Raw genomic sequence first — 8,293 nt, 5'->3', positions numbered from 1 at the left:
ATTATATTTTCATAATAAATACACATTTTTCATCAGGTAACCCTTCCAAAAATTTGAAAAAATCAAAATTTATTTTTAGAAATATTAATTAACAACTATAAATATGGAACATTGATCTTAATTCAATGGTTAATGTTAAAGTAACCATTCATGGGTAGTAACCATTAAGAGTGCACCCATATATATATATGAAAAGTGTGATTTATAGTAAACCTATTATTTAACAATTATTCTTATATATTAATATTTTGTTAATATTTGAATATTAAAATAATATCAAATATTAGTTTCTTACAGTTATTGATATTTGTAAGACTAGTGAATTTTGGAGAAAGTATATTTATTATATCCTTGAAATTGATGTTATGACTAATTAATAATAATATAAATATTTATAATTACTTTATTATCACAATATCGATTATTACAATTTTATGTTAAAAATATAATTTCTTTTATAAAATAACTATTTGAATATATACATTCATATACGTATTGCTATTGAAATATTTTGTTATTAATATTGAAATAAGTTTATTTATAGACGATAATTATTATTATTGTTGTGATTATTATTATTATTATTGTTGTTGTTGTTGTTGTTGTTGTTGTTGTTATTATTATCATAAGAGTACATTGTCTTATGAGCAAGATTTAAAACATGGTTTTATGCGAAGAGTTATTTGCATTATGATGATAATAATTATTATTATCATTTATATAGTTTCTGGTATTGTTAATATACACTATCAATAGTGTATATTTATGATTTTGATAGAATTTAACATATGATGTGCCTTGAATAAGATTTGTATGGATTTGATTGATTGACTCTTGGTGAGCAGTTTTAAAATAAGTTAAGGACCTAAGGTAAGTAAATCTCACCTTTTGTACTTAAGTGTAAGATGCATGACTACATTGATTGTGTATATCTGATTAGTTAAGTATGGGATGATGATGATGGATATGATAAGTATGTGAAGAGTGATTATATGAATATCATAATGGTGTTGTGTGATATGTAATTGATGAATTTCGTGATATGTGAAAGATGTCTTACTTGGTTAAGATTGATATGAATTATGTGCAAGTATATGTTCTTATGTTGATGAATATGTGGATTACTTTTATGTTCATGATTTTGCAATATGTTATGATATATGAAGCATTTAAGTTTTTAGGCTGGAAACCTTAGACCTGAGCCATAGCTCTACGTTAAGGTATAACAACGCCACCAACCCTAAGTTTCATGTATTATGACTAAATATGTTTTGAGTTATATGAGATGTGATGCAATGCCTTGATTGCATACCATCAACATGAATCATGAACATGAACATTGGCATTTCAGCATCAGCATCAGCATGTATGTATGGCATGTACAGTTATGTGATACATTATTATGTGATATAAGACCATGCATATGAATATGAGGAAAATTGTGAAATGCCTTGAAATGTCTTATGTGAAGTGAACATTTTAATGACACAAGGCTTAAGCAAAGTGATAATAAGATGTTTAAAAAGGGTGCCACTGTTTTGATGAAGCAATTAAGTAAGTGCAATGAAGAAGATGGAGGTCTATAAGACTTATAGTGGCTGCCCACTAGTGTGGGCTAGGTCAGAGTTGACCATTCAAATATGTTTGCCATGTTTCCGTCTTTCTCCTCCATATGTGTAATAAGTATGGCAGCTATGGCAACGATGAAATGAGTGGTATGATGAGCCTAGCTGCGATGATGGCTAGCCGGAGGAGAACCCATGGGATTCTATATGATATGTGTAACAAGCCCTGCAGGCATTGGCCGAATCAAACAGTGTGCACAAGTGAAATCGGGCCCATAAAAATATGAAAGTAAAAGAAAGAGCATAAAAGTAAAGTTTGAAAGTGCATGAGCAATAAATGTAATGCATAAGTATATAAGTCAGCATATTAGTATATGTGTACTTCAAACTCACGACATTCATGTGTATGTGTATGCATGAGATTTACTTACTGAGCGTTAGCTCATTATTATGTTATTTTCCAACATTTTTCCATGTGTGGCTTTAGATGTTGAGCAACTTGTGGAGCACGGACTCAGTAACAATGCAATAGTGGTTTAGGGTTTTCATATGACTACACTAAATTTAAAGTATTCATACGTGTAATAATTTTCTATTAATAAGTTTATATAAAAGTTCTAAGTTTTTCTGTATTTCTTAGTATCATTTCATTTAATTCATTTGGTCAAGTGCCTAACATACTCGTAAATCCTAGAATTACGAGTATGTGGCGGACATACCCTACCTTAGGGTCGTCACACAAAGTTTCTACACTTTCAAACCTCTCTATTCTCTACATATTCTTCTTCTTTTTTGGTTAATTTTCTATGTATTTTTAGATGAACAATTTGGAGGTTTTCCTCCAAATTTTCCTAGTTATGTTTGTAATTTTTTTGTTTGTATTTTCTATGCTAGTTATGAGTTTCTAATCTTTTTAAAATTATTAAGGTGATGATGAAACAATATGTAACTAGATAATATTTATTTTGTATGTTGATTTCCCATTTTGTGCAATAAAGTTTATGGATTTTCTTCTTCAAATATTTTCTTTCATCTTAAATATCTTGTATTTTTTATTGTTAGAACATATTTACACTTTGTTCTTCATTAGTGCAAAAACATAATATTCTTTGTGTAAGATGTGTCATTAAATTGTACACATCCAATGCTTAGAACAAAAATATTATGTTTTGCCTTATAAATAATATTCATTGATTTATTTGTTATTTCATTAGATTGATTTACATTAAATACTTTGAAATTATAATTTTAAAAGTGAAGATAAATCCTATATTTTTATAAAAACTTGTGCTTAAATAGAATATCTAATTTGAATAAGTGATGGTTTTATTAATTTCTACTATTACTAAAACTTAGGAAACAATGTACTTATAAATATTATTGAACTTATATTTTGTGGATTCTATTATCTTAATAATATTTCTTCTACCACCTTGTTTACAAGTATAATTTAGTTATATATATTGTCTTTATTATCTTTTATTTTATTTTTATTGTTACAAATTCTCATCAATCTTTGGAGCTAAGTTAGAATTTATTAATTTTGGTTTAAAATAGTTTTCTTTTCGATTTTAGACAATTCATTTGGGTTCGACATCCTTGCTTACACGATCAATATTCTACATGAACGATTTGTGCACTTGCGATTTATAAATATTTAAAACATACCCGTTTTGGGTCCATCAGCCACCACCCCCCACGGCCGAAAATCGTCTCTATTTCTCCCCTTTCTCATTTTCTCTACTCATGGTCATCCGAAAACAAAGAGAAAAATGAAACCCACAATTATTGAATCATCAATTAAAGCACCCGTGATTAATTTTTGTGTTCTACATAAAAAAATTTAAGGTGTAAATCTTTTAAACGTGTAGATCTCGAAAAAAGTACTAAGATTAAAAAAAATAAACTAAAACGGATATCTAAGCAAAACGTTATGCCTCACCAAAACTCTCGTCAAATTTTAGCGCAGAGCATCGAAAAAAGCATCGTTTTGGCCAAAAATCAAGTTTTCATGATTGCATCACAAAAGTATCGAAAAATCATCATTTTGCCCACAAAAAAAAATTAAGTTTTCATGATTGCTGTAACACCCCAACTCCAGGGATCGCTACAGTGCACATTGCAAACAGTGCTAAACTCGCTAATCGAGTCATTTGGCCATAAACGTGTAACTAAGTGTGATTAGCGGTTTAGAGGTTAAAAACTTTGGTTAAGGTATAACGTCTCACTAGAACGTTTACTGTATACTTTGGGATCCCAAAAAATATAATTTCAGAGTTTATTACAATAGATTATTTACATCAAACCGATCTAGGCGGCAAAACAGGGTTCAGCCCTAGTTCCACTTTCAAACCTCGCTCAAGTGTTGGTCGAGCAGCTGCATATGTACACGTCATCACCTAAGCTCTCCAACTCAAGGATGGTCCAGCTTTCTTTTGCCTTTACCTGCACCACAAAGCACCCATGAGCCGAAGCCCAGCAAGAAAACTCATGTGCTCATAAGCAGTCATATCATGATTTCAAATCATATCTGGCATGCCTAGCATACATAGCTCTATTCAGCATGCAAATGTATTCAAACAGATGCTGGGGTATCCAGGATAAGAAAACCTGGCCTTCTGATTGGAGGACTATCAAGTCAATCCTAATCAGATGAGTGTCGTAACACTAGAGGTTCTGATAAACCATGCTGAGTGACCGACAAGCGAATCACTAACTCAAGTGGAAGGGTGGCTGTTGGGTAAGCCTCTAACCTTCGATAGGTTCTGGTAAACCATATTGAGTGAATGACAAGCACGTCACTAATTCAAATGGAGGGCTGGCTGTTGGGTAAGCCTCTAACCTTCAACAGGTCCTGGTAAACCATACTGAGTGACCAACAAGCAAGTGACTGGGGCCCCAGTGCCCAAGCCATGCATATGATGATCAAAATGATCATGCAGAGCCCGTAGCTCTGATCAGATGAGTGAATATCACTTTGAGGTCCTGATAAACCATACTGAGTGACTGACAACCAAGTCACTAGGGGCCCAGTGCCCATTTCCTGCAATGGCTCTACATGACTAGCCCTTGGCTAGATAAATGCTTGTTTATATTCATCGAACTTGAGGTCGGTCCTGCATTAATGCTTTTGGAGTCATTCAATGCAGAGGGTCGATTAGGTCCAATCGACATAGCTTGCACTACTCACTAGGGTTGTCATGACTAGTGAGACAGCACAATGTGGCCAGTGCCCAGTACCACTGCCGAACCTGACTAATAAGTCACAGCTTCACAGTTGATACTAGCACCTTTGCCAAACCTGACTAATAAGTCAGTGCCATGCACAAGTAAGCAATGCTATCAATATGTATCATATGCCAATTATCCAAGAGTAGGGCACTCAACATGCTTACTAAACAGTTGCTAGCATAATTATAATCATGCACAAACACAGAGACTCAAGCTCTGACCAATCTCATATTCATCATTCATGGCATGCCCTAATCACATGTTTCTCATGCATCACATGCATCACATTTAACCAACCAGCATGCCTCAATAATAATCATATGCAAATGGGCAAGATTGCCAAGCATTCATTATGCTATCAATGTTTACATTTAAACATCCAACATGCATCAAACATAACCATGCATGTCACATATGGGGTGCAGTTTTCTTACCTTAGGTCCAAGCACAGGTTACCAACAAATGAGCCACAAGCGCGATCCTGATCCAAGCCTCTAGTGTTAACCTAGTCACAACCACAAATGATGATCCAATGAGTTCAAGTTCTAAAACCAACCCTTGAACTAAAACTTAGCCTCCAAGACATCAATCCTCACTAATCCGGGTAGTAGGAATGATCCCGAGGCCTAAAACCATGTTTCCGGGGTCAAAACGAGCAAACGGGGTGAAAACAGGGCAAGGGCTGCGGCCCTAGCACCTTGGGCCGCGGCCCCCAGGGTTCTCTGAGGCAAGGGCCGCGGCGCCCTCCATCAAGGGCCGCGGCGCCCAGCAAGGCCAAATTCGGACACCTGCTTCTTCGAGCAAGGGCCGCGGGGCCCAAGAACAGGGCCGCGGCCCAACTTCGGGGCAGCCATTTTTCCTTCGTTTTAACCTTTTAAAACCTCCCAAAAACATGTCTAAACATTCCCAAATCATTAAATCAAAGTTCCCAAACTCCCCAATGGTCCAAAACCACCAAAACCCGAGGTTCAAACAACCTAAAAGCTCAACGATTCACAAAGCTCAATTCAAGCTTAAAAACTTTTAAAAACTTAAAACTTAAACTTGAATTACCTCCGATTGAGTTGTTTCCAACTAAATCCTCCGGCTAATAAGCTTCTAATTCTCCTTAGGATTGCTATGCCTCGATCCTCGCTTGATTCCGAGTCCTAGAACTCAAGATACCTTCGAAAATGCGATCGGGAACGAAAAGGGAACTTTAGGGAGAGAGAACGTACAGGTCGTTCTTTTTATTTTCTTAAAAGGTTACTTCAAGCTTAAGTAGCTTCCAATAAAACCTAATGCTCGGGGTCCCGAAAACACCCCCGGGGACATTATAGTCAAAACTTCCAGAATTTCCCCCTGGTCTTACTAACTCCCGATTTATCACCAAATGTTAATTCCCATTACCCAATAACCCGGTAATGCTCTAAATACCCCTTGACTTACTCCAAGTCAAGCTTAAATCCCGTTGTGACTTTCCCACTAGCTTACCTCCTAGGATCGTCTTGTGCTGGGTAACCCTGGCATAACCAGATAATAACAAAGCACCACGCCCATTTCACATATATGCCAAAAATGCCCGAAATGGCCAAAATATGAAAATCACCCAATTAATCACAAATGGGTTCACATGCATATTTAATACACCTAAACATGCATAATATCATTAAATAGCATAATAAAGCAATTATGGCCGTCCCGGCCTCCTAATCAAGGTCCTAAACCTTATTAGGAAATTTGGGGCATTACAATTGCATCGAAAAAGTATCGAATTTGCACAGTTTTGGCCGAAAAATCAAGTTTTTGTGGGTGCATTGCAATTGCATCGAATTTGCATCGTTTTTGTACCAAAAAAATAACGAAAAATGATAAAAAATTTATTCAAAACAATTGATTTGGCCCAACAACAATGCAAATTTGATGCTTTTTCGATGCAATTGTGATGCATCCACAAAAACTTGATTTTTTGGCCAAAACTGCGCAAATTCGATGCTTTTTCTATGCAATCATGAAAGCTTGATTTTTTTCTTTTCAAAACGATCATTTTTCGATATTTTTGCGATGCAATCATGAAAACTTCATTTTTGGTCAAAATGATGCTTTTTCAATGCAAAATTGAAGCTCTGGGCTTAAATTTGACGAAACTTTTGGTGAAGCATAACTTTTTGCTTAGATGCCCATTCTAGTTGATTGTTTTTTTTTTAATCTTAGTATTTTTTGGAGATCTACACGTTTAGAATATTTAAAGCCTTCAATTTTTTATGTAGAACACAAAAATTAATCATGTATGTTTTATTGAATGCTTTAATGGTTGTGAGTTTTTTTTCTCTTTGTTTTCGGATGGCCATGAGTAGAGCGAATGAGAAATAAGAGAAATAGAGACGATTTCTAGTCGTGGGGAGGTGGTGGTCGTGGGGAGGGGCTACCATGGTAGAGAGAGAAATAGTTTGAGAGAGAAAAAAGTGTAACACCCTCACTTATTTTAGTTAAAACCATATCTGAGGTGTTACATTTTAAAACTATATCATAATTACTTTCAGCGGAAGTCTAGATTTTTTTTATTTAAAAAAAAGGAAAACTTATTTCACATTATTTACATTAAACATAAAGTGTGTCTCAAACATATTATACATAAGTATTAAATAACATAATTTGTTTTCAAAACATAACTTCACACTTTATTACAAACATACACACTGATAAATTGAAATAACCAACAAAAGGTCAATATGTTCATATGTACAAATCAGGGTCAGGACCATGCTTCAGTTCTCCTTTGTCATTCACTCATTTCTTTCTCTACCTGCAACACAAGACAGTTGTGAGCCTAAAGCTCAGTAAGTAAAGTAATGCATGCAATGCTAATGATTACTCAATGTCAATGGACATACACAACTTCTTTTTAAATTTTGGGCCCCTTAATATTGTGCACACTGTTTGATTAGGTCAATGCATGTAGGGCTTGTTACACATATAATATAAAATCTCATGAGTTCTCCTCCGGCTAGCCATCACCACAGTAGGGCGAATTAAAAACGTTATTCCATCGTTGCCGCGTCGGGCTCAAGAGTTAAGGCAGTCACACACAGTGGTGTCAATACATATAACAATAACTCATATGGAGGAGAAATAAAAATGGAAACATGACAAGCAATATAATTGGTTCACTAAAACCTAGCCCAAATTATTGGGCTGCAATTATGAGCCTAACTATAGGCCTCCGTTTACACTTACTTACTGTAATGACCCAAATTTCATAATAAGGCTTAGGACCTTGATTAGGAGGTCGGGAGGGGCATAATTAATTTACTATGCCATTAAATGATTATATGCATGATTTTGTGAGTTATATTACTACATGATGATAAATGCATATTGGGAATAACAGGAATTGGAGGATGTTAATTATAAGGGATAATTACGGCATAAGTACCCAATGTTTGGGTTTTGTACGTGGCATAGACCCAATGTTTATTTTTAGTGGTAAAAGTACCCAAAGTCAGTAAAACTATAAT

Source organism: Humulus lupulus, chromosome 8 (genome assembly GCF_963169125.1).
Source record: "Humulus lupulus chromosome 8, drHumLupu1.1, whole genome shotgun sequence".
In the NCBI taxonomy this organism is placed as follows: Eukaryota; Viridiplantae; Streptophyta; class Magnoliopsida; order Rosales; family Cannabaceae; genus Humulus; species Humulus lupulus.
The sequence above is the reverse complement of the archived record's forward strand: the minus strand, read 5'-3'. Positions refer to the sequence as shown.